The 27317-nt window shown below is 45.1% G+C and overlaps 1 protein-coding gene across 7 annotated transcripts in view; it reads right to left on the bottom strand.

Annotated features, from left to right (window-relative positions):
• LOC138567600 (uncharacterized) overlaps positions 1-27317 on the bottom strand; it is a 1191853-nt gene that overhangs the window by 733152 nt on the left and 431384 nt on the right. The window lies entirely within an intron of this gene.

Raw genomic sequence — 27317 nt, forward strand, 5'->3', positions numbered from 1 at the left:
TTCCATTTACATAATCTAGCACCAGTGTAACAAAACACAATTAGAACCTGCAAGATAGCTGCTGTGCTCTGTAAACCTAGATATCCAAAAGTACTGGAAGCAGTCAAAGAAACACTAACAGGACCTAGCCAACTAAAACCCTAATACTGACTTGCATCCAGAATCCAAGGTTGCAAAAACAAGGATCCCAATAACTGAGCACCTTTAACCCCTCAACTGCTGAGCTTTAATCAAGTCTATGCAAAAAGGACGAGCATATTCGTCCATAGCACTCAAGAGGTTAAAAAGAGGAATTCCTTCCTCTGTTTGTACGCAGGAACGCGACCATGCGCTTAGAGAAAAGTACCCAACCGGGTGCTCACGCTCCACACAAAGTTGTTCCGGGAACACATTACCATAGCGTTCCCGGGACACCAATCTCCAGGGCGACCGGAAGGCCCACAAGAACAGGCTTGCTTTTGGCGTGTTTCGCGCACTCGACTGAGTTTATTGGAAATTCTAAAAGTAATGTACATCTATCTATTGTGTTATCTGGAGATGCGGAAATTAAATCCTGCTTTAAAATGAACTAGATCAACATGAAAGCACTTTCATCATGAAACTTCCAAGCACAGCCAAAACATTTTCATCAACATTTTTATAACCGGCAGCTAAATCAATAGTAGGGGATTTAAAGCAATCAGGTACGATTTCCATTTCATGCATTTCATGAACAACTGTGTCTTGCGTACGTTATCATTTTTACTCACAGCAAAAACCTAACAGGCCCATCACTTATCTGCCTAGACTCCCTCAGGGACTTCCTAATTTGTGCATACAAGGGATTACAGGTATTGCATTTCATACACGCTGCCCAATTCAGTCTTCCTGACACACATGCACTCCTTCCCCTGTAAATTTGATTTTCTCCTCTCGATACACTCCTGTTCCCAACTCTACCCTCCTTCTACTTCCTCCTTTATCCCTCTGTGATCTCTCACCCCTTCCACCACTTGCATTCACCCTTTGATGTTTCTTCTCCCTCCTTTTATCACACAAAAACAGGTTTTGGAGCACTTCTGAGTGCAGAACATTTCAAACAAGAATCAATCTTGAAACCACTAAAGCTATCCCTAGGTAGAAGTACACCTTGTCCCCATCAGGGGGTGCCGACACTAGGGTGACAGTGATGCGCCGCCTACCTAAAAGGAAAGAGGGAGAAATCTATCCCTACTTAACAATGTGCAAGAGATTACACTTTTTTCTTATAATATAAAAATAAACACACTACTAGTGACCCATGAAAGGAACAGACCATTCCTGTTACATCTTTCTCATAATTTGAACATTTCAATAGGGAATTTCCTATATGCCTGGTGAGGCCCTTATTTATTCACCCACAGAGCAATATGTTTACAAATCATGTGTTCTGGGTACCGGTGGAGATCTAAAATTCCCTGCTGTGTGCATGAGAAGAGCAGAATCTATAATCATCAGAACACCTGTAACCAGACAGGTGTCAATTTTTTCAAAGCAAGTATCCTTTTCAATTTAGTGGATATCATGAAAATAAAGAGGTCAACCGGTTTCGATGACTGAGGCAGTTAAGAGTCATTATCTACAGGACCAATTTAGCTGGGCGTGGACATAATTCCTTTCGATCCATATCTCAGGTGCGGGCAGCCATCTTGTGACCTGGGGAATGGGGAGGAAAAGATAAAGCCTATTCAGCTATATCTTTCAAAGGGATAGATTCAGTAGCTAACCAACAACAAATGTTAATGCAATCTATTCTAGAGAGCAATATGCCATAATTTCAGGCACTTAAAAAGTCTCCGTCTGGGAGTGCTGAGCGCCCTCTGTGGTGCACTCCCATTCACCATGTATCACTCACTAACGTTGTTATATGCACTAACATTGACAAAACAATATGTATAAACAGTCCCTCAGTTCCGAATGGTGGTATTGGAAGGAATCATGAGGACCGAAAAATGTGCGTGCCCGGATGCGAGTTACAAGGCATTTGCCCGTTCTCTGTAAAAATGGGGGACACAAAGCAACAATGGAGGCATATTTAACAGGCTGCCTACGTCCCAAAAAGTGGTCTCCTTATTCTTTCAACAGGAAACCGTCACATATTTAAGCAGCGTGGCGTATCAGTGAAAAATCAGTGCGGTGCAAACCCTTACCAATCGCAAGCAGGTCAATATGGATCCTCTGCAGTCTTGATTGGCGGCCGTAAGGGAAATCCGGTAGCTGTGGAGGATCAACAAGCACAAGCTAGATTGTCTCTATGGCTTGGGCGGAGCCTCAGGTCACGATGGAGAGTGCCTCTCTGAGGGCAGCCATCTTGGAATGGTGCACTGCAGAGTGTGCGCGCTAACAATCATCTATCCTGGTTACCCTCATGAAACTTTGTGCACATTGTAACCAAGGTATAGAGAGTAGGAGGGGTAGTGATTAGCCCATAATTGATCCACCCTCCCAGGTCACGATAGAGAATGCCTCTCCTAGGGCAGCCAACTTAGAATGGTGCACCATGGAGTGTGCCCGCTATCAATCCTCTATCCTTATTACTATCATGACCCTTTGTGCACGGTGTAACCAAGGTGTACAGCGAATGCGGGGTACTGATTAATGTAGGACTGCTACGGCATGCCACTGGATGGCTTTGTTCAGGACGTTAGTGCACGCGTTCAACCGGAAAATCCATTGTTGCTCCCTTTTCAGTAGCATGTTTGTAAAGTTCCCCTCCACTCCTCCCCCCATCGTGCGTGGTGTAGCTTTTCCAAGACTGTCCATTGCCCATTTCCTTAAAGTGTGATGTTAAAGGGGCTGTGAGCTTGGCTGTTGTAATACAAGATTTATGCTCAATCAGTCTTCCTGATGGGTCGTATCGTCATCCCTACATAACCAAGATGCAGTGTTATGTGACGAGGTACACTACACCAGAGATATTGCAGTTGGAGAAGTGCTTTTATTGCCATGGTGTTTTCCACCCAATGTCGGCACTCATTCTACGATGTGTCTGTGCACACATAGAACATCGACCACATGGTGCATGTCCTACTAGGGGCGTGCTAGACCAAAGGGTTTGTTGCTAATTTCTCTTGTCATCCTGACAGGTGTCCTGGGGCAGGGATTGCACAAGTCTGTGCCTGGGTTCATTTGAGGTCAAAGAAGCGGGGTGAGAGGGCAGAGGGCATGATCCTGTGCTCAAGAGTGGCCAAAGCTGCTTTATTTCTCGTTTCAGCCTATTGAAGAGGGGGGAATAACTAACTACAGCTGTTATATTCTTCATGGCTGGAGATTTAGGGTGTTGAAGGGTAATCTCTCTCAGGATATTCCAGGCTCTCTTGTATGTTGAGTTGACAATCTTCTTAGGGTACCCCTGTTGAACCAATAGTTTTTTCAATACTCTAGCCTTGGTCACATAGTCCCCTGGTTGTGTACATGTCCATCTGTACCTCAAAAATTGTCCAAACGGGAGATTATCCCGCAATGCTCCTGGATGATAACTGTGGTAGGCCAGGAGCGAATTATGGTCCATTCTCTTTTTGTGTACTTTAGATGTAAGATAGCCCCCCCCACCCCCAGTGGTAAAATGTTGAGATCGAGGAAATGCATTTCATGCTTGCTGGGTTCGAGGCTGAACTTGAGATGTTGATTCCGTCCATTAAGTCAGGTGTGGAATCCTTCCAGATCCTCTGCTGAGCCTTCAAATATCATACAGATGTCATCAATTTATCGTCGTCAAATCCCTATATGTTGTTTAAAAGGGTTGGTCACTGAGTATATATGCTCCTGTTCAAAATGGTGCACACAGACTCCCTCCCCCACACTACTTCCATCCTCCACACTACTACTATAACTCCACAAGACCTTTTACTCAAACACCCTCCTTTCACTCACACAAGCACTTCACATGCACTTCCTCTCCTGAACACACTTGCCACTCTTTCATGTACACTCACAACGCAGTACCACTTGCACACATTAACCAGTGCTTTACCTACTGACATGGCAATCTGCTCCATCATCCTTCCTACTGCTAGTTTGTTGGTCTGCCACCTCCTACTCCTCTGACCTCACCTGAACAACACACGACTTCCTGCTTTTAACCCCCTCCCTATCTTTTTGTTGGTTTGCTGTCCCTGGCCAAACTGTCCCAGTCTTCCCCAACCAGGAGATGGTACATACAACAGCATTTTTATACAGTGCCTCAAGACATGCCACCTTTTCCAGTTCAGGACTGCAGTGGAGCAATGGCTTTTCAGCATTGTCCCAGTTTGTGTTAGAGGGTGTCTACCATGGCCATCCCTAATGCAAATCCAATCCTTGGATGGGATTTTTGTTACATATCCCTAGTGGTCTAGGGGAGCCACCTTGGGCTCCTCATCGGGCGTGCTGAGGCTGGCATGAGGTGAGCAGCTTCGGTAACTGGTGCGTATAAGCACCGGATCATGTCTCTGTTGCCTCCCATTTTTGCAAGTTAGGAGAAACATGATTGTTTAAAAATAGAAAACATTTGTAATATATTTTTTTCAGGCAAGTTGAAATACATTGTGACAATGTCCTCTGCCCTTCCTTGGCGACCAGAGGGAGGATTGAATATGGAGGTCCGGCTATGGCCCTCATGACCCCCATACGAGTCTCAGCCCGAAGACAGAGGCACGACAGATGCAGCTCACTCTTAGGCCTTTCACCGCTATCATCGTTGTATCGCACATGTAAGAAACATTACTCTCTAAGACAGCCATTCAGGCCATACGCAATCGATGATCTGGAGTAGATGGAGATGCTATCAATCGAACAACTCCACTGACTGCAAATCAAGAAATTAATGATGTCCTCACTGACACCATGACATAGCCGCACTTGGACATGAAGTACATAGCTATCCATTCACGAGGTTACACAAACATGCATTAGTTTGTTGCATAGAGACATGAAAAACATGCTCAGAGTCATGCAAGTATATGACAGACATACATATCTCTACATATACCCACATTCTTCGCCAAAGCTGAACCGCAAGATGCCAAGTATATGTATACCAAGCTTGATACATACTCGACTGCCACTAACAAGGAAAAGCCATAAGGACAAATGTGGAAGCTATAGGCCCACTGAAGTGAATGAGGAAGGGGAGACAAGTTTCGAGTACATGGAAGGGCTGGCATGATCTCTGCAGCCAGTGGCAAGCAGAATGATGCACGCAGCCAAGGAGAAGTGGAGACTGGAAAGTTCCTGGTTACCAAGACGATAAGCAACCTGCAAGAAACTCAGGCTAGAATCCTCATAATTAAAGGCAATAGAGATCCATTTTGTGGTCTCAACACACGTGACCCAGGAGAGCAAGACAATTCCCATTCAATCAAGGTACACAGAGAAGGTGTTCCAACCAAATCAGAGGTGGAAAGATACAAGTGTTGCTCACGAACTGCCAACTGAATGAACTCTCACAGTTTTAAGTGACCAGAGATGGCAACATTCTCTTGCCTTGAAAAGGTACACTCCGCCTGGTAACCATCCGGAGACCTAGGGCTGGGAGGACACATTCTACCCAATCCAGAGTAACCTTTCACATGAAGATATAATATGTTGCAGGAGCCAATGGTATCCCTGCAATCCTGCAACCTTGTAGATTGATACATGTAGAGGTGGGCTCAGGAGGAGCCGCTAATAATAGAATTAACCCTTATAGGATACATACATAGTTTGCCTAAACTGACCAATGTGAACGCTCGATAGGTTTCAAGGTTGGAACTTTGTTTTGTGACGTCACACCTGGATAAAACAGGGTGACACGCTCAGAAGACGAGAACCCTGGAGAATTCATGTTTTTCTAGTGTGATCCTTGTCGTTCTGTTAGATAATAAAAACAGTAAACTTGGCCCCATGGCGAGTCTTCCGTTCTTGCGGTGTGGAGCTTTCGATAGGCCCGAATGTATATTTGCTGGTAACTGGGGTGATTGCTATAGGGCCCCTGCCACTCCTTGGGTGAGAAATCTGAAGTTGACTCACCCACTAGTCCCTGGGAAACTTATCCAGGTGGCCAGGACACGGCAATCGCTATTGGATCCAGTTCCTGGGGGTGGACCAGTGCGGGAGGATCACCTGGATGGGCGGTCCTCGGGGAGTGGGACACAGACTGGTGAGACTCAGTACCCCACCCCTTCCCTATAACACATTTTCTCCATCCTACCCTGTAGGATATTCAGAAGTTCGATCCCTTCCCTTTTTCCAGCATGAACACTTTCCTACACCGTGACAGACAATGGACTAACACCAGAGCCGTTTACCTGACTTGTCCCAACACAAGAGTCAGGCAGAGTCAGACACTTGACAATAACTACGCACACCTGACGGCCCTTTCCCTTCCCCAGAGGGATAAAAGGAGGAGCATGAGAACACACTTCGAGCAAGGCCGAACGCACGAGGACCAGCAGTTCAAATTGAGGAGAAAGGCAGAGAGACCTGGAGCGACGACGAGGATGGAATCACCCTTGCCCTTTTCAACTCAGACCCTCAAAGCCTCTGAAAGGGAAATCCTAAGACCGCAAAGTCCAGCTGGCGTGCGGTGGGACAGGTGTCCATGGCACACAGGGCCCTCCCGCGCTGATAGCCAAAGCGGGGATAAGCGCTTGCAGCTGTGGTGCCGTCCTTGACTCCCGAGACAAGAAAACTCCAACTGTTCAGCACAGCTGGTGAGTTGGAGAAAACAGATAGAAAACCTGTACTGTGCAGAAAAACCATACTGTGCTGGGCCCAGGTTGCAGGCGGCAACCTTGTTGAATGAAGAACGTGTTTAATTGAACATTAAAGAAACTCTAGAAAAAGGTTCACAAGCAGAGTGGTCAGGCATTGCAGGGGCGCTCATTCGAAGGACTCTGTCTGAAGCCCTTTTGGGTTGCGTTGTTTTGTTGAAACTACGAAAAGCAAGAGGCCTTAGGAGAGGCCAGTGTAAAGTGTTAAAATGGTCCTACGAGGGTCGAGCAAAACCAGTCATACATACGAAGGTCTTTGACACATTGGAGAAAACAGAACTGTGAAACTTGCAATTTTGAACCTGACAGAGGGATGCCTGCGAGATGAGGATAAATAATGATATGCCCGTGAACATTGTGACGACAAGTGTGAACCCGGCTGGGGAATGTCCACAATGGATAGTTGGTAAAGAGGACATTGAGACTGTTGAATGATATGTTTGAGTGAAAGGCCGTAGTGAACCCGACATTGAGGGAGGCTAACATTGCAAGAAGGATCAGAGCCAGGCTGAGGGGGATCCAAGGGGTGAAGAGCAGCAATCGCCCAACGTGAAAGGATTACCAAAGTAACTTTTGTTGGTTTATTGTTTATGATACAGCAGCCTTCTAAGGCAATAGACTTTTGCAGAAAAGACTTGACCCAGGAAGGTCCTGGCATCGTTGAAAGGAACTGTAACCTCGGGCTGACGATGCCCAGGAGTGTGCTGTGCTGAAAGGTCCTGCCTTGGCCGGTGCTTAAAAACGGGGGCCAAGGGAGACCCCAGTCATTCCATCCTCACTTATCATTTGGTGAACACTTCTTTCTTTTATTTGAGAATATTGGCCCACAATATTTTGCAACTTAGTTATAAGGATTGCCAATAGTTTTTTTTAGTATAGGCCCTTTTTATTTGACAAGACGCCACTAGGACAGCCTTATTATTTGATGGTCGTAGCCTGCTCCCATCTTAGATTCAGGTTTAGATTAGGCGTTTTTCTCTCCCATTATATAGTTTAATAAACACAACACCCTTGAACTGTTATCACTTATGTCTGTCTACTGTTGCCATCATGAGTTCCTTACACTTGACAAGATCACTTTTCTTCTTCATAAGTAACACATTAGTTAGGATCTGTCATTTACAAATATATATTTGAGTCAGTATGGTTATGCAGCAGTTCAGCAATACAAAGTAGTGCCATTGCTTCTTCTTTGCCACCACACAACCCTGAATCATCTTTATAGTGCTTCAAATCATCATCTTCCTTGTCCGCTCATCTGTTAGGACTAACTACTACTAGGACAAACTACTGCCAGGAGTAACTACTATATGTCCCCTTCCTGGTGAGCAAAGCTGAAATAACTACTTCTTGATTAAGTCTTTTGACTTGCAATAGAATGGGTTTACAACTTCTTCCACAATTATAAGTTGACACAATGACAATGATTCTCTCATTGATTGGTTTGCCACCGGCAATGCAGGTTATACTTCTCTACCCCTTGTCCCTTTCTACAAGGAGAGCTTTTCTCCTGCCCACTATGATTCCATTTTACAAAATCTATTGGCTGTTGGCAAAATGGTTTACAGCTTTCTCCCACGTTTTGTCTTATGTTGGGATTGCTACTTTCAAATAGCCTTGATAGTCTTTGGCTTTGACAATGCAAATTATAATGTCCACAACCTTCTTTAGGACACTGGTATCCCCTTTGTTGGATTTGGTAATGTGGGTTACAATATTCTCCTCTTCGACATTTCTCATTAGGGAAAAAGCATTCACTTTGCTTAATTATTGCCCCCTTTTGGCTTGGGCAATGCGGTTTGCAATATTCTCTTATTCGACCTTTCCCACCCGGAGAGTTGTGCCCAATTTGCTTTTATTTAAAAGTTTTGTATTCAAAATGTCCTTTCTCACCCAACGGTCTACTTCAGAACACACCAGGGTCACCCAGATAAGGCAAACTCACTGGTATGTGCTGACGTCTCCTCCTAACTTGCTGCTGGGTTTGTTGGGACTTCCTTTTCATTTGAGAGCTCTGGTCTGCTTCCTGCTGTCCACATAGCCCGTCAATGGAGCTTACTCAGCGCCACAGGTGCTCTGATTAAAGCCTTACACCAGTGCGATATGCATGACGAAGAGCTTCTCCATCAAAACAGCTGGGCTCTTCACCCGCTTCCCACTGCGTGTCCTCTGTATTTTCGAAGGATTCCAATCTTTGACACAGTTTTTGTACAGCTCCCGCTCTCAGCAAAGGGACAGCACCAGTTTCTGCATCATCCTGCTGCTTCTCCTGCTCCGTAATGGCCCACACCTGAAAGGCCCTTAAATAATCAAAGGTCCCGCTGAGGTGTGGGTCATTGCAACCACTAGACTGCTCATGATCATCTCAGTACCAAGAGCATGATGGGACTTGAAGTCCATAATGTTCTTAGTCATTTTTACTTTTTTAATCCGGTCTGTTTGAATGATTGATAGGATGCACTTCTAAGGGAAGGTTTTAATGGAAGTAATAGTTTTCTTTGGGATTTATGAAACAAACACACTGTCAAATCATAACTACTAGAAGTAGTTATGTTAACACCTTGTCCCTTATATACATCTTTTTCAGGTTCCCAAAAAGGGATCTCATACTGGATATTTTGGGTAAGTTTGGGAGAGGAGCCCTACTATAACAACATGCCATTAAATAGTCAGGCATTAGGGAAACCTCATCCTCAGAAGAGGATAAATACTGAGTCTCTCCTGATGGAGTCACCACTTTGCCTTGAAAGCCTTCTCCTCCTATGTGACCATCCTGGATAATACCACTCTCAGGGTTAGGATCAGGTAGCGCCACATGGGATGAGACTTGAGGCTGGGATTCTGTGAGGACTCTGAAGGATTCATCACAGCTTCCCACTCCAAACAGGGCCTGCTGAAGGAAATCCCTCTTTCTCCCTTAGGTGAGTTGGGGAATATGGAAAGGACATCCTCTTACTATCAATTGTTTCTTTGGGCAATTCTGAGATGACAGTATTTTTATATATCCGGATTTTTACTTGGGTCACTTGCGAGACCCACTGGTCAAATTGGGGAACATCACTTCTGTAGAGCAGCAGCCGAGTACCTCTACAGGAAGTCCCGCCCCCATTCTGCCGATATGCTGGAAACTGGAAATTGCGACATGTGCAATGCCAGTAATGGCACCTATACCACGAAGACCCTTTGAGGCAAGGTGTCAGTTGAGAAGACCCTATGAGAAGTACCCTGAAAGACTGATGGTCTCCTGAAAGGAGTGCCCGAGGTAGTGTGAAGATGTGAAAATAAGAAGCTGGTGACGTCACAGAAAGGTGAGCGTGACGCACTGAGAAGGATGACCGAAGAAAAGAATGCATAGGTGACAGGGAATCTGATGACGAAGTAAAGAATTGAGAAGACTTTCATGAGCGGAATGAAGATTGCACGTGTGAAGAGCACTGCAGAAAACACAAGCTGTTTTACAATTGTACTGAAGCTGTAACGCAAGCAGATTAAGTATTTATAAGGCTGCCTATACGTAGTATATAGACTGCTGGCGGTACCGCCAACATCTATGTATATAGAATTCTGGACATTCGATGATACAATTTAGTAAGCAAGTCTCCATGGAAGAAGACAGATTGAGAGCTATGTGTGCCTCAGCAAAGATTAGGCTTGAATCTGTAGCAAGACCAAAGAGGCTGCCTGGCTTGATGTCAGACTGGAAGCAGCCAAGAACTGGTTAGCAGCTTTTGAAAAACAATATACGTGAGGAGCCGAGGCATCCCTTGTTAAGTTGCAAAGAAAGAACACCATGAGTGCCAAGTTTCTTCATTAAAGACTATTAAATGCTAGAATACGAGCAAATTCACGGTCTCTGATCACTTGAGCTGAGGATGAAAACAGAAGAAAAGCATGGTGCACCAGAGGCGAGAAGCTACTACAAGGCCGAGTTCAAAGACAATGTGAATGGCCAATGGCATGAGTGGTCAGAGATGGCAGGCTAACTGGGTGGGGAGACACGGTCAAGTTTACCCACCACCCACCAGCACCTGGGGTACCAGCTTACGTGCTGCTAGAGCATCGAATGTTGCAGAAGGGTACAAGCGTGCCAACCAATTGTAGAAGGTTGTATGAAGAGGGGCCTTATAGTTTGAGAGCCAATGAAGTCTTGTGTTCCTAATTATTGTTGAAGATGACTTGCACTAAGGGTGGGCATGAGTGCCCACCTCACTGTAGAGATCCAATCACAATCCTAGCCCATATAGAAAGTATACTTAGAAGTCCCCGTCGAGGCAACCACAATCTCCCGTAGGGTTTCTCAATTTGCTACATAGTATGACGACATCACAGATGATGAACTTTTAGTATATAAATGTGATTTTGTTTTTACAAGATGTTTTGAGATTATGCTTTACTATAGGATATGTTAATGTTACTGTTAAAGGACATTTGTACCGCACAGTATAACCACCGGAGTGGTCCCTTGGCGCTCTGGCGGCTCTGAAAGAGGAGGGGAGGTTGAGTTAGTGGGAGGAAGCAGGAAAAGTGCAAGAGAGCAGTGATGTGCTGTTGGCGGCCTCGGCCCGGTGGGTCAGTTATCTGGGCCTGGGTTGTTTGCGGCCAGTAGTCGTCGTGTACTGTTGTGCAAGGCTATGTGTGTTTTTGTTTTGCTGTTGCAATGTAGTGAAGTTTGTGCGGTTGGTTGTGCTGTAGGTTTTGGGTGTGTTTGGTTTGTAGTTTGAGAGGTGTATGCAGAAAGGGAAATTGTTAGTAGGGTTGGTTAGTTTGCGTCTCTATCCTGATTTGAAGCGCTCTGCTTGCGTAGTTTCCCCTGCTGCGGCTATGTCCAGATCTGGGTCTGAGTGGCATACAGGTTCCTTACTCCTCTAGCCCCCACCTCTAACATGCTCTCTCATAGCTCCCCTTATCTTCCATTCATACTCCTGTGGCCATTGCACCCGACAGTGACAACCTCTCAGGTAGTGGGTTGATTGCCAATATCTTGATAATTCCACACCAATGTGGTACCTGGCGTAATTAATTAAGGGCGAAAGAGTTGGTGGGATTGTCTGGGGTAGTTGACTCAGTCTCCGTGCGTGCCGCCTGTGTTCCAGTCTATCCGGTGTCACCCGTCCAGGTGCCGTGGGCGTTACTCTCTCGGGTCAGGGATGTCCTTGTCTTTTCGGTTTAGTCATCCTTTTTTCCAGTTCCGGTTTCCTGGTTTAGTCTGTGGTATTGTAGAGCCAGGTTTTTAGTGATTTCCTGAATTTTAGGTGATCTTCAGTGTTTATTTCTTTTGGGATGTTGTTCCAGGTTTTTGCGGCTAAGTGGTAGAAGGAGGTGCCTCCAAGTTTTTTCTTATGGTATGGTTTGAGTTCCAGGCGGATTTCGTTGCTGATCGGAGAGGTCGCGTTGGTTTGTAGACTCATTTTCTTTTGTAGCAATTCTGCTCCTTGTCCGCTGATTGCCCTGTGCGTTATGCACATTGTTTTGAAGGTGATGCAATGTTTTACTGGGAGCCAGTGTAGTGCTTTTAGGGCTGGAGTGATGTGGTCTCTTCTGGATAGTTTGAGGAGTAGTCTTGCTGCTGCATTTTGGATCTATTGCAGTTTCTTCAGGAGGTATTCTGGTATTCCGAGGTAGAGGCTGTTTGCATAGTCGATTTTAGACATCAAATACATACTCCTCATTTCACACAAAACATGATTCCTCATGCTGTGCACAGCACTATACTGGTGTGATTCCAGTGAAATTGTGGGTATTCATTGTCATTACTGTGCACTGTTTTCTTGTTATAAAAAATCACAATAGTGCGTGTGCAGTTGGGGACGCCCCCTCATTCCGGCTATCAATCTAAACGAATGTGCTGACATGCAGGGCCGGTGCAAGGATTTTTGGCACCCTAGGTGAAAGGTAATTTTGCCACCCCCACTGCCAACCCCAATCCTCCCCTACCTGATGTGTCCTCACCACTTCACGTGTGTGTCCTGCCAACTAGATACAAATGCTTCAGTGTCTCCATAATGTTTTAGACCTTTTTATAACAAGGTAAAATTAAATCACTCTCTTACACACACTATGTATAATATACAGGCTCAATTATACACTATGACCAGATCAGGAAGGATTAGCAATACAAATAGGCAGAAGCACGAACAATTCTGATACCAGAAGAATTGAAAATGAGCATGCGTATCTTGGATATATAACAGAGCAAGGTTTGACCAGTACGGTTCAGTATTGCTTTGAAAGTAAGCACAGAAAATTGAAAACTACTTGGATATCTTTGTTAACTTTCCAAGAAATGCTAGATAAGGCTTGCAGCTGTGAATTCACCCAGATATAAACAAATTAAACTTTCAAATAGTGTGTGTGCCCAAAATAAAGTATTTTCATTAAGTAGTTTTAGAGTGGCACTTGAGAACAAACGCTGCAACAACTATGTAGGGACAAGTACAAGTACGTTTGTCTCGGGAGGATAGCTCAGGGGAAACACGCTCGCCTTGGAAGCAAGACGACGTGGAGCAACACAGGTTCGATCGTAGGGTCTGCAGCTAAAAACCTCTGGGTATTAATCACGTTATAAGTAACCAATTACAATTACGTTGTGGGGTCAGTGCTCAAAGTCAGCCCTTCTAGCAGTGCTTGAAAAGTTATATCTATCAGGTTGTTGATGCCAATGAACATTTGTCTAAGTAAATGTGATGCAAACACAGCACAGTTTGAACTATTCTTAGATCTTGATCTTACATGAGGCCACCCTACAACCACCCCCATCTCTCTCCTGCTCCTAACTCTGAGGTGTACTTCGCCTGGCACATGCTCTGCTAGGGAAAGTTCAAGGAGGGTTCTACCCTGACTCTTGACTTTTCTGATGCGAGTACCCTGGTTCGAACCATCTTGTTTTATCAACATTTCGTCCTGCTAGGCCACTGTGCTTTTATTTGAGCCAGACTATGTACTGTGCTGCTCAAAAACCTGAGTCAATAAGACAATGGCCCTGCTTCCACCGACATGTTAGAGACCCCTAGAAATGTGTGCACTGTGCTTTGCAGCAGAGCATCCCCAATTTGCCGAAGGACATTATGCAGCTACTTTAATTCAGATTGGTGTACATCGCGTTGTCATTCATAAAGGCAGAAGGGGAAAAACCTCCATAGGCAGCCGCTAGTTTGCTAGTGCTTGCACTGGACCTGCCGACATGGCGACACCATGGGAGGTTCTAGGTGGATGTACTTCGCTCCCTCCCTACATTATAGGGACTGCACATTGTTCTGCAGCAGTGGGGCCCTCTGCCCTCGCTACATGCCAGCTGCATTGACTTGTTCTCCTTTTCCAGAAGATGTTCCTGGCACCATCCATGCCGGTTACCACTCAACAAGTGGGCTGCCCTGGTATCTGCAGGGGGCATTATGAGTGCATGTGCACAGGATGAGCTGAAGATGTGTGGGGGCCTATTTCAACATGATGGTTGGGGACACACCTTGCTTCGAGCTGAAAACAGTCTGAGGCACCTGAGGGCAGCACACATTATAATGGAGACAAACAAATACATGAATAGTTAATAGCCGCCGTTACAAGATGGCCAGCAAGCAGGGAGCTGAAACAGTAAACACCCACTGAAAAGCTATAACTCCTTCTTTGTGAGCAAGTGGCTGATGTGGAGGAACCTGTGTTAAAAAGCAACAAGGTAATAACACTTCTGTATACCCAGAGTGAAGTGACATCTGGAAGGGCTCCAGCAAACGCAGCATGTAAGGCGAGTGCTGCAAAGCACACATTTAAAGCCCCAGAACAAAAGTAATATAAAAAGAATATATTGCTGTGTTATGAGACTGGTGGCTGGCAACATGGGGGCAGTTGCTGGGTGCCCCTGAGGCTCAAGGCTCCTTTCAACTGAAAAAGATTAAAGGCCCCGACGCCTTGCTTGCATTTGCTTGTCATCCCACACACTCACGGGAGATGGTCATAGTCGTCTACAATCTGCTCTCGCAAGCTGGGTTCCGTTCTCGTCTTCCCTAAGGGTGATGCCATTCAGTGCCTTCATGTGGCACACACTGAATGGGCAGTTAACAAAAGAAGAAGTGCCATTCCTTTCCCTCATAAGGGTAGCCGGGTCTGTCGCTCACTGGGCTAATGCATTCCCTACAGGAATCTGCTTGTCCTCAAGTTTACAGGTTAGAATCCCAGCAGATCTTCTCATCCCTTAATCTTTTCAGAACCCGACAAGTAACATTGAAATCTGTTGCATTGAAACAGGCTTTGTTGCATTCATTCTTTTTTCAGTTTCACAGTGGTCCCCTTTCCCCCCTTTCCAGTCTGCATCTGTTTGGTTGTTTCCTCCTGTCCCTTAAAGGGACAGTCGCATTGTTTTCTGGTTTACGTTTTTCAATGGTATCCCAGCGCTCGCAGGGAGTATTGCCATGAATTTTAGCAGCTGATAACGGGTTACAGGGATTCCCTGGTTGGCAGATCTCACCCAAGACTGTCATTCTGCTTGGGTGTATCCTGGAGCGGTGGGAGTGGGTAGTCGGTCTGTAAATGATACCTCCATCCGAATAATGGGATTGGTTTGGTGTCCGTTGCCTTTCTGCTGAAATAATATGTGCACAAAACAATGGGCCTCATTACAAGGTTGGAGGTAGCCATGGAGCTATTAGCTCCATGGCTGCCTCCAAAACCCTTCCGACTCCGCCCTGGTGAATGGAGCAATTACCGGTCCATTTGAGGTTGGAGGGACCGGTAATTCCCCATTCACCAGGGCCATTCCCCATTCCCATTTGAGCCCCCACCGGGCTCAATGGGATTGGGGAAGGCGCTAATAACGATGCCGCAAGTTGCGGTACCGTTATTAGCTCTAGAGTCCCTTTGCGGGTCCCATCCTTAACGCCTGCAAAAGCAGGCATTAAGGAAGGACCCACAAAGGGAACTCGTAGTAGGGAGGTAAGGGATTACCGGCACCGGTGCCCTTACCGGTGCTGGTAATCCCTTATCTCCCACCTCGCAATGAGGCCCAATGTCTTTCTATCCCTCGTCTTATATCTTTTGAGAATTGCTTATGCTAGCAATTGTTGTAATGCGAGGTGCTTTGTTGCACTGGGGGTTCAGCATCATTTACACCTGTTGTACTTAGAACGTATGCTATTGGCTCAACTTCTGCCCCGCTTCCTCATGAGTTAGCCAATAGCAGGCAAGTGGTCAAAGAGCTGCTTACTTTGATCTTACATGGGGTTATTTACAGCCTCATTACAAGTTAGGTGGTAAGTGGTAAAATTGGCAGTAACTGAGTTACCGCCAATTTTACCACTACGCCAAATTATGAGGTTGGGTTTTGAGTGCAGGATTTCCCTCCAGCAAAACCCGGGAGGAAAATCCCCCCACTCAATGCCATAAATTCGTCAGAATTGTCGGAATTACTGCAGCGATAATTCTGCCGTGGTAATTCCGCAAAAAAAGCCCCATTGGGTCCAACGGACCCAGAATAAATGGGGAATTACACTGCCACCACCACTTGTAATCAGGCAGAAATTCCGCCTGACCAAGTGGCGGTAATGGTAATTCCTTAGGACAATTTTTTTAGATTTACAACTAAATTTCTGCTTAACTTGTAATGAGGCCCTGAGAGTCTTTCTATTAATTCCATCTCATCTGTATTACATTGTGGGGAAATACTTTAAAGCCAGATCCAATACAATTTCATTAATAGTTAGGGCTGCCTTGAGACTACTGTGAGTGGGGGGTTTATATTTTATGAACGACACAGGTGAGTATTATTCCTCCCAGGTTTGTAACAACTCTTTTGTGCCTTGGAAGATGCAGAGGATTCAGGACCCTGGTCACAAAGAATACCCATATTCCCCATCCCCAGATTGGCGTTTTCCTAAAACATGTCACTCAGGACATTGGGAATACAAGATCTGCTAGGAAACATTGCTCTTTTCTCCTATTGGGCCACCAGAATCTCACAGGGGTGTTTTCCACTCCCAGACGGAGCTACCCTATTTCGGTCATTGCAATGCTTTCTAAGACTCTGGCGTTCGTTCTCACAATGAATTTGGTTTACATGCCATCAATATATCCTGTCTCTACGATGCCTTACGAGAGAAGGCAAAGGATCGGGGATGCTAAAGAAATAAAATGCTATTGTTGCTATAGTAATGACACCTATATGCATAGACCTCTGCCTGTAGTCTAGACGTGGACGTAGACAGAGTCCCAGGTGCTGTCATTACAACCTTAATAATTTGGATGCCGCTACCTCTACTTATAAGTATAGTGACATTGTTAAAGTACATAGACGCTCAATTAGTTTGCATTAAAACCTCTTTTTTGTCTTTAGTTTGTAAAGGACCGAATCAAGGCATAACTTTCAACGGTGGTTGGTAATGCTACCTGCCCTCTGTTTCCTTCCGGGGCATTTACAAAAGATCGGAACTGACCAATTACCTCAGACTTTCTATGGGGGATTTCACTTCCAAATACTAGATCTTCATCACAGCAACTGTGAACACTGTTAAGGTTACTTACCCGGTGGCAAACTGGGGTTGGGGGGAGTTTCTATGGGTTCATGCATTTTAACATGATGAGCTTGGTCAGCTCGATGGCAATAGCGGTGACCAAGTTACAAGGTCTGTTCAATGTATGCTACCCTCCCGGATGCTTTTAAGTGCTCCTGTACGTGAGGAGGTTTATGCTGTTCTGTGTCCTCGCCCCCTGCCTTGGCATAAAGCGCCCTAGGTTTCCTTCTATCTACCAGTTTATGGCCTTGTACTGCCCAGAGCTGCTTCAGACATCCCTCTCTACTGCGTGAATGCTTGTTCATACAGTGGCTCTCATACATTCTGTAGCACAATACCATCACAAATACATATTGATGCTAGCGATTCCAGCAGGGTAATTCTATGTACCTTAGGTCATATGTACTCTGGGTTTCCGGGGTTAACATGGGCATTAAGGAGCACCCTGCACCCATGTTTGACAGGTCTGTTGTGGACAACTAAGTCTCACTTCTTTCCCTGTACAATGAACAAGTCGCCGCCACTTTTAATGAAAAGGGATCCACTTTTGGATTTCAGCTTGGGGATACGGAACATACACCCATTCAATTGTACATCATTCTGGACTAGTGCTTTCCCTTGTCTGGTGAAAGGTGCTATGGTTCCTGTCCATCTTTGCAAACCATTTTTAGTGTCACATATCAATGACTTCCTTAAAACGAAAACGCTTCTCCACAGGATGTTCTTTCTTTCTATGATTTACTGTGATGGTTAGATATGATGGTGTCCAGGTCTACCAGCAAGACCATAGGCTGGTCAAAAGTCTGTCACTGTGGTGCAAGGTCTTCAAATACAGTTTATGGCCAAATTTCCATTGAAACTGTTGTGATTGTCTAGACTAAGACTTTATATTTTTCATTTAAGAAGCAACACGAGCAAGTGGAGGCCTAAGGAATATATATATATATATATATATATATATATATATATATATATATATATATATATATATATTATTGTTGCTCTTGCTTGATGGAGTGTTGTGAAGATATGATGCATTTTATGCCCACTGTGGCAATCTGAGGAGACGGTTGGTCCTAATACTTGGCTCTGTGGGCCACAGGAACTGCGGTTCGGCTTTCGCTTCCGAATGATTTCAGACTCCGAGCACCACGCGCATGGATTGATAATCTTTGCTAGGTTGGATCTGCACTTTAGAAACTGCTTAAGAAGCTCCTTGATAATTATTTCTTAATGTATCCGACAAACGTTAACGGGGATTTTTGAATGGTTTTATGTATGTTGGGAATATATTTATAATTGTATAGTGATGCTCTATGGAAAATGGTTTGTAGTTTTATGGATTATTCAAAATAAGCCTTTACCTCCTACCTTGCGATAGTTTCCAAGGCGCTTCCTGGCAGGTCTCTTGCAAGAGCTATATGAAAGAGTGCTGTCTTTTCCCTTTAGGAACTTTACTCAGTTTCCTGTAAGAGGAATAATAATACGCTGCGTTCTATTTACGCGCCTTGCTGGGGATCATGCAAATAAAGTTTGGAGCATGTTTTGTACGACCCACCCTGTTTTGTTTTGTTTTTTTAGTCAACGAGAGATGATGAGCTAGGATTACACTTGGGAGGCTTTGTTCTCCATATTAAGATATTTTGTCTTCCTGATGCTGTTTTCAGATGAGGAGTGTTTAGTGGGTTTCTGAGCACTAAATATGAGGAGAGGGACTGATTACAGGGGGTTTTGTGACTTGCTGCTTATGATGGTTTCTCCTGGGGTCATGACCCAGACTCACTGGGCACCTGGGTTCCAGGTCCCACCTTCAGAACTAATTGCTGCACATAAAAAGTTTCTTAAAGTGTTTTTTTTCTTTGTTGCTGGGTGAGTAAAGAAGACTAATCGGCCTTCTTGGTACCTTCGGGAAATTATTTGCCTAGCTTTTACTATGGCATTTGCACCAATGGGCCACGCAAACAGGCATACTGGACCCCAGACAAATGTGGTTTGTTAAAAGGGTGGAACCTCCCTCAATTTGATTATCTTGAACTTATTAAAAGTCAGAGGGTTAACTCGCAGGTCAATGCTGTACATTGCATTTATAGCTCTCGAACAATCTTTTGACAGCATAAACAGGGAGAAGCTCTAGGCTAAGCTAAATTTGTGGCACTATCCCACGGACCTACTTGCGTCCATCAGGCAGCTATACACTGATACAGTTATCCAGGTGAGATTATCAAGTGTTGGGGCTCACTCTGAGGAAATTTGGACATATAGAGTTCTAAAACAAGGATACCCACTGGCCCAAATCGTGTTTAACTATGTCATCTAGCCAGACAAATGTGAGATAATTTCCTTCCAAAATGTACAGACATAAGGTCCCTTGGATCATGTACGTGGATGATCTGGTCATTATTGACCAGACTCCGATCGGATTGCAGAGATCCTTGAATCAACTATTAGATTACCTTATGAACAATGATCTTCGCATTAATACTAAAAAGACAAAAGTCATGGTCTGGTCCCGGGAGAAAAGAAAGGAAGCTCTCAAATGTAGATGGGTGATTGGGAATGAAACCATAGAATGTGTCAAGGAAATGACATATCTGTGTGTGCCTCTTAACTTGAGCACTATAGAAATGCAATGGATGACCACCTTAAAAATGAAATGCAAAATACTAACGTCTCAAGCCCTCATAATAAAAAGGAGATATGGGAAATTCTCACTGTCCCCAATTGTCTCCTTTTATAAGCAGAAGGTGGTACCCATTTTATACTATGAGGCGGAGACTGCCATGAATCTCCCCGGGCATTCCTGGGATGCGTTAGAGGGCCAGTACTGGAAGCAGGTTTTAAATCTCCCGAAATCACTCCCAACGGTAGCCATCAGGTATGAATTGGGGTTACGATCCATTAACTCACTTATAGGATGGAGGTTGTTGGCGCTCTTCAGGAAAAGTATTGAAAATTAAGCGCCCATCTCTTTTAAGATTATGAATAATGAGGGAGGAAAATAAATGGTTGATAGGGTACTAGATACTTGGAGAAGCAACTGTGAAGCAGTTCTGAAATCTTTTGGCCAGTCTAGATCTACCCTATTGGAAACCCCCGATAAGGTTAAAACAAGGATCAGGGAACAGGACTGGATCAAAACACAGGAGAAAAGCTCGAACATGCTCTGAGAACAGAGGTCTTTTAATCAACTTCCAGCATACCTCAAGAAATTCCCCTCACCTCATTTTCGGGATATCTTCATGCAGCTAAGGCTAAACGTATTACCTACGCGCAAAGTCTTGGCCGCTAGAAGACAAATAGATGGTAAGGACAGGTTTTGTAGATTTTTTGGTGATCCCTAGAAGATTGAGACTGTCAAGCATTTCATAATAGAATGTTTAGGATTATCAAGTCTTAGAGTGTTGCACATGAAAGAGGTTATGTTGGGCTGGAAATCGATATCGCTGGAGAATTGGTGGGAGATGTTTATAATTGGGGAAAAAGTTTCGACAATGTTGGCTGTACTGAAATTCGTAAAGCCAGCTCTGCAATTGGAATTGGGTGATGTCTGATGAAGTTTTACATTCCTATCTGGATCACAAAACTAGTGCAATGCGGAAAGTAAGGAGACGTATTGGTCATAATGTGCACTGTACTTTGATTTCCTTGTTTATGTTTTTTTAAAGGTTTGTATAAACCAAATAAAAAAAAATAAAACAAAGATAATAATTTTGCTTTGCCTCTGTATCTTTAATAGATTGTGAGGGGAGTTAGCCATTAGTCTTGTTGGAAACCTCCTCTAATCAGACATATTTTAGTTTCAATGACTTTGCAAATTAAACAGAAATTAACACATACACATACACACAACCTCAATAGATACTGGGAAACAAAGAAAAAGCCTGCAACCTCCTGCAAGTGATTCAGCGAGGAAGGAAGCAGGAGTGGCACCTTCGATCGAGCCGCGCACCAGAGCACGGTTGTGGAGAGGTTCAAACCCTGCGGCCACTGTAGATTTTCAGCCCTTGCAATCCCTACGCCAGCCTCCTTAAAGCCACATGTACTGCAGAGAGAGCCTGGGGCTTGGAAGGTAGTCCAGAGACCAAGCAGGGCCAGTGATGAACTAGCAAGTCAACAGCTGGGGTGTGTGACTCTCCCTACAGCCTGCCAGAGAACGAGGCGTTGGAAGAAGTCGCTGACCTCTTGGCTGGCGCAGGACATAATAAACGTTACTGTAACAGCGATGGTTGGGAGGAACACAATAGCACATTGAAAGAAGCAGGGTGACTGGTACATTTCCCTGCTGCGGCTGGGAAGGGCAGTCTGAGCCTAGCGGCAGTTGGACAAATACGCATTTCTAGTGAAGTCTTGAATTCAATAACCTAAGCCAAGTAGTCAATAAATGGCATTGTTTCAGAGTCATAGAATATTCCTTCGAAATAAATATGCGCACAATTCTCTGGGAGGCTTCCAGAGCAAAAAAAAGCACCAACATTGTGTTCCAAATAAAAGGAAACGTTTAGGGCTTGCATAATTAAAATAACTGTAAACCAGGGCTAAAACATTTTTTTAACTAAAGAAGTTTGACATCTTTAAAAAAATGTCTTTCTTTCAAACAGACCTTTTGCCAAATGGGGGTGGGATGGAGAGACTCGCTGTTTGCATTTAAAAAAAGCAGCATTGCCCTGGGAGTAGGACGATAAAACGGCACGCGGGGGCCTCCAGCTTGGCACTGCTTTGCACCGTTCCAAATTATCTTAACATGGGAGCCAGGCCAAGTGTTTTAGGCACAGGGCACGCCTCGTCGCCAGCAGAGATTCTAATAGCATTCACTCGCCTTGCCCCACTGAGAGCACTAGTAAAGGGCTGCACGCGGGCGGAAGTGCGTAGACTGAGAACCAAACGGTGTCCCGGTGGTTCCTTTCCGGCGCGAAGGTAAGAAATCATTCAGCTTCCCAGGAGGGAGTGATTTATTTAAATCACCTGAAAATTCAGTGCAAGCACCTTCCCCATCAGTGGCGTACCGAGAGAGGAAGGGGGGGCAGCTTGCCACTCCTGCCCCCTTCCCCGCTCAGCACGCCATTGGCTGGAAAAGTGACTACACTGAACTTTCGGGCCCAGGTACCTGCTCACCCTGCCTCCCTCCTGCACTGCCTCCGGGCCGCCCCCTGCACTGGGATCTGTATCTGTACTCATACAGCCCCCCTCCCAGCTTTCTTCTGCACTTATCAAATATACCCTATCTGACTAATCATGCACGTGCCACTGCTGGCCGCACTACCACTTTTTCCATTGCCCATATTTATTTCACTTATTATTTATTATTTTCTCTCCTCTGTTCTATGTCACTGGGCCTACTAAAATAATTGTTTTTGTTCTCTCGTTTCCCACCCTTTGCTTGCTCGCGCTCTGAAACACGTGTGTACAAGCGCAATATAAATAAAATACCATATCATACATCATATGTTAATATATCAAGTTATTTTGAAAAAAAGCCGGACTTAAGAGTTGCTCCATAAATAACAGTAGTGCAATGTAGGTATTTTGCACCACAAAGTTATCTGCCACTTGGCCTACTCATGGCTACTTATTCTAAAGTCACTTCCATGGAGCCTTCAAGTATCAACAACTGATGATGCTCCTTGCAATGTCCTTTTCTGTCAAGTCATTTCTGTTGGTGCAATCCATATGAAAATTTGGAGGTTTGTATGTATTTTGCCCCAGAGCGCCTGGACAGAGGTCTAATAGATGATTTTCCTGCATCTGTAATAATCCTGCAGTCTTATTTATTTTTTGTGTTAAAATGCCATCTACCACTAATGTTACAAAAAAAGTAGATTGGGGCAGGAGTGGGTGGTTTGTGGGCGTGAATGAGACCGTATGGAATTGCGTACACTGCATTTGGGAGGAAAGCAGCAGGACTTTTTTTGTGGCTTGTCTCCCCACTCTTGCAATGCTGGATACTCCCCTGCTACCAGCACAGTGCCCCAAGAGACCATGACAGTGAAAAAGATCTTGTTGCATAGTTGACAACTGCCCGTTTATATTGATTTCCTGATTTTGGGGGTTTTAAGGGACCAACTATGTCCATGCCGATCCTGAAGAAATTGACCTGTAGCGGTTTCTAGGGGGTACGTCATCTGGAGAGGTTCTTTGGAAAATTATACAGCAGGAACAAAACGTTTTGAGCCCGGCATATACCGCAGGCCAGTAGAACAGACTTAGCAAGGGCTCCCGTGTTTTCTCCAGCCTGAATTGTCCCGCCGTCAGTTTAGAATGTGCCAGTTCTAATGCAGCCTTCTGGGAATTGCTTCGGAACCAATAGTTGTTTATAGGTGGTCCCTACCCCAGTTGGTTTAACATCAACTCGGTACAAGAGTCCCTTCTTTTCTAGTCTGGTGTTACAAAGTTCAGCACTCAGCTTCTCATACCAAGTTACTGCAAGCCTGCTCAAGCAGCAGATACGCCATCTGGGCTTCTGCAAATTCAAGTTAAGCAGGCCCTGGGAGGCTTTGGAATTGGGCTCTTTCTGTCATTTCGTAGGTTCCAGCGCTTCAACCTCCTCGATATCTGGGACTGGATTGTCTCACATGGAAGTTGCACTATGGTTTGGCTATTACCTTTACTTCTTCCCACTAACCTCCCTCAATAACTCGTACCTCAAGAAAATAATAATGGGTCAACCCATACTTTGGGTCCATTCTTCTACAGGATCCCTCTGATATCTCCATTTATAAACCGGTACAAACCACGACCTGACCTCTAGGAGGGATAATAGCTTCTTTATGCTCGTATAAAAATCACACCCCACTGCCCCAGAGTTACTCTCATTGGGACTTGCATCTCACCACCCTTAACATTCTGGATGGCAATTGCTAACTTTTGCACTGGGGTCCATACATCTTTCAGAGACAGTTCAAGGGTTTTTATTGAATGGAGATCTCTCTCTCGCTCGTCTTCCTCTCCATCCTCCTCCTCCACCTCCTACCCCCCCTTCACCACCCCCCTCAGACCAATTTCATTTCACATTAACTATCTAAGACTTTCGAATATGCACAGGGTTTTTAACCCGTTGCAGGACCACTTCGATTTCACAATTCCTTTTTACATTTGCCACCTCTCAGTTGGATACCTAACAGAGACCTTCGAATGAGCACCCACGTGGCGCTGGACCACTCTGTATACAGTACCTATCTTGGCTTTAAAAGTTCAGTCACTCCTTTAATGTGGAATTGTATTTGTATTTTTTTTATATAGCGCTATGAACCCTCAGGCATCTGAGCGCTGCCCACGGTGTGTGGTGCTCATTTATTGACCTCGGAAGGATGAAAGACTGAGTTTGGCCCTGCCGGGATTCGAACCTGCGTGGGCAGGCTCTGTACAGATGTCAAAGCAAACGCTCTACTCGCTGTGCTATCTGACCGGCAATTATATTCGCGTTGCTCATCACATACGCTTCACACACTGCTCTCTTTAGATTTCTTCATACAATGTTGCCGCTTGCAACCTTGGCACTAACAAAGACCGGTCTGCTATCCATCTCCCCGACTCACCGGCTGTGTTGACTTTACTGGTGCTGCTTTGTTGTAGGAGTCAAGGACAGTACCACAGCAGCAAACGCTCCGCCCGGCCTGGTTATCGAAGCGGGAGAGACCTGGGTACCTCTGACACACAATGCAGGTTCCTTCAGCTTTAATTCCAGGTCTTAGGTTTCTTATTCTCGAAGGCGCGTGAAGTAACGGTTTTCCTCTGAAAAGGTCAAGGGTACTTCCCTCCTTGCAACCTTCTATGGTCTTGCCGTCTTTCTCCTCATATTAAACTGCCATTCTGGAACTGCTGCTTCCTCGTGTGCTTTGCCTTGCTCAGAGTCTGCTTTCGTGCTCCGCCTTTTATCCATGTGGAGAAGTGTGATGGAAATCAGGTGTGTGTAATGATCAGTAATTGCCTGACTCTGCCTGACCATTGTGTTGGGACATGTCAGGTATGTGGCTCGGGTGTTAGTCCATTTTCTCGCACAGTGAGCTGTCTGTGAGAAAGTGTTTGTGTCGGGAAAGGGGGATGGAGGGTTTGAGTTCCTAAGTATCCTACCTGGTAGGATGAGGAAAAGGTGGTACAGGGAAGGTGTTACTGCGTCTCACTATCCAGTGTCCCATGCCCACTCCTCGAAGACCCCCACATCCAAGTGATCCTCCCGCACTGGTCCACCCTCAGGAACTGGATCCAAAAGCGTTGACTGTGTCCTGGCCACCTGGATGATAGATACCCGGGGACTAGCGGGTGAGACACGGTCAGGTTTCTCACACTAACTTCCCTTGTGGACTTCCTAGACTGCACCCTACAGTATCACAATGGTTAGCTGACTATACCAAATAATGGGGTGTGCCTTTCAGTTAGTCTCCCCAATTCGGTCTTCTTTGCATCACGCCCATATACGCATCTCCCTCTGATGTTCCCCTCTTCCTACTCTGCTCTGTCCAACTCTTCACGCCTTGACTTCTACTCTCTGCATCTTCCTCCTCTGTTCCTCCAATGTCTTTCTTTCCTTCTAAGCCTTGCCTCCACTATTTCATGTTAATGCTCCCACCTCTAATCTCTGATCCACACCACTACTCCTTCCTCTACACTATTATACAACTCCACCCCATCATCTTCTCAGACATCTCTCTTTCACTCTCATATTTAAAATTCAATCCAATTACACTTTCACCCTCACATTCACTTCAAATTCATTTCATACACTGCTTCTCCTAATCACACTCACCAGTCTTTCACGTACACTCACAATGGAATAGCACTTGCACTCACTAAACAATACCTCACCTGCTCCATAAATCGCATCCACACTCCACTCCATTGCCCGTCCTTCTGCTAGGCTCTTCGTCTGCCGCCACCACCTCCTCTGATCTCACCCAACAACCAACATCAACTCTCAAAGATAGAGACCCTTCTCTATCTCCTGGTTCGTCTATTGGCTCTGGCCGATCTTGCCTTGTCTTCCATGCCCTTAAGGTGTTGCATACATCAAATGTTTCATATAGCACGTTAAACCCTGCCCTCCTACTCTGCATGGGGCTGCCGCAGAACAACAATGGAGGGTCATGTTGTACAGTGTACAAGTTAGTGTTAGAGTGGGTTTGTCCTTGTCGCCCCAGACCTTGCAAATTCTTAAAAATACCACTAGACCTTGCGGGCAAGTTCCTTAGTTACATACTCTACTAAAAAGAAATTAACTTGCCCCAAAGTGACTATTGACCAAATATTTACCAGTGCTTTCTGTAAAATGGTGCATGTCGCCATAAGCACACTTCATATTTGGTGCAATGCTGTCAAGCATGCACAGTGAAACTTCTTTTTGCCATTTTCTGCAAACTAAGTGTGTTTGCAATAGATGAAAAATACATTTCATGACATCCCCATACTCGCCAGCACGGTAGAGTATCATGCAAATGGGACTCGCCCTTCATAAAAACTGCTTGCCAATGTTAGTGGGCTAGTAGATTTTGCAAGCCCACAAGGTAAGTACAGTCCTTCTTTGGGGTTTTCTTATTTTATATCTCTGGTGGTCTACGGCAGTCACACAGGTATCGCTGCTGTATGGGCTGAGGCTGGTATGCAGTGTTAACAGCCATGTAGGAGCTTTGGTTACTCATTCGGTTTCTTCCTCTCACCTGGTGGTGTGTATATGTCACTCATGTAGCACTCCTGGCAAGTGCGCAGGTGCTCAAGCTCTTTTACCTCACTCAGGTCAAAGACTAGGCGATGATGGCTTGTGCTGCACCCTAGCTTTGTTGAATAGCCTATCAGTTATATATTCTCCCACAGTCCTGGATTGAATAACAATCACAGAACTTACAGTTGCAGAGCAGTGGGAACTGCCAGAAGGCAAAGCCCCTGTGGCATGCCTAGTGGGAGAAACCCAGGGATGGTAAGCTGCTTTTCACCTCATTCATGTACCCACTGCTAGGAGCTGAATGACAAGGTGAAACACTATGGATCATGCATTCGCTCCAACGTGCCACTCCGTTACCTATATGGCGCATATCGTATCTGGTACTCCCACCTTCACAGCACATGCCTAAATAGTTCCTCACAG

Source organism: Ambystoma mexicanum, chromosome 2p, assembly GCF_040938575.1.
Source record: "Ambystoma mexicanum isolate Mex_15411 chromosome 2p, UKY_AmexF1_1, whole genome shotgun sequence".
NCBI lineage: Eukaryota > Metazoa > Chordata > Amphibia > Caudata > Ambystomatidae > Ambystoma > Ambystoma mexicanum.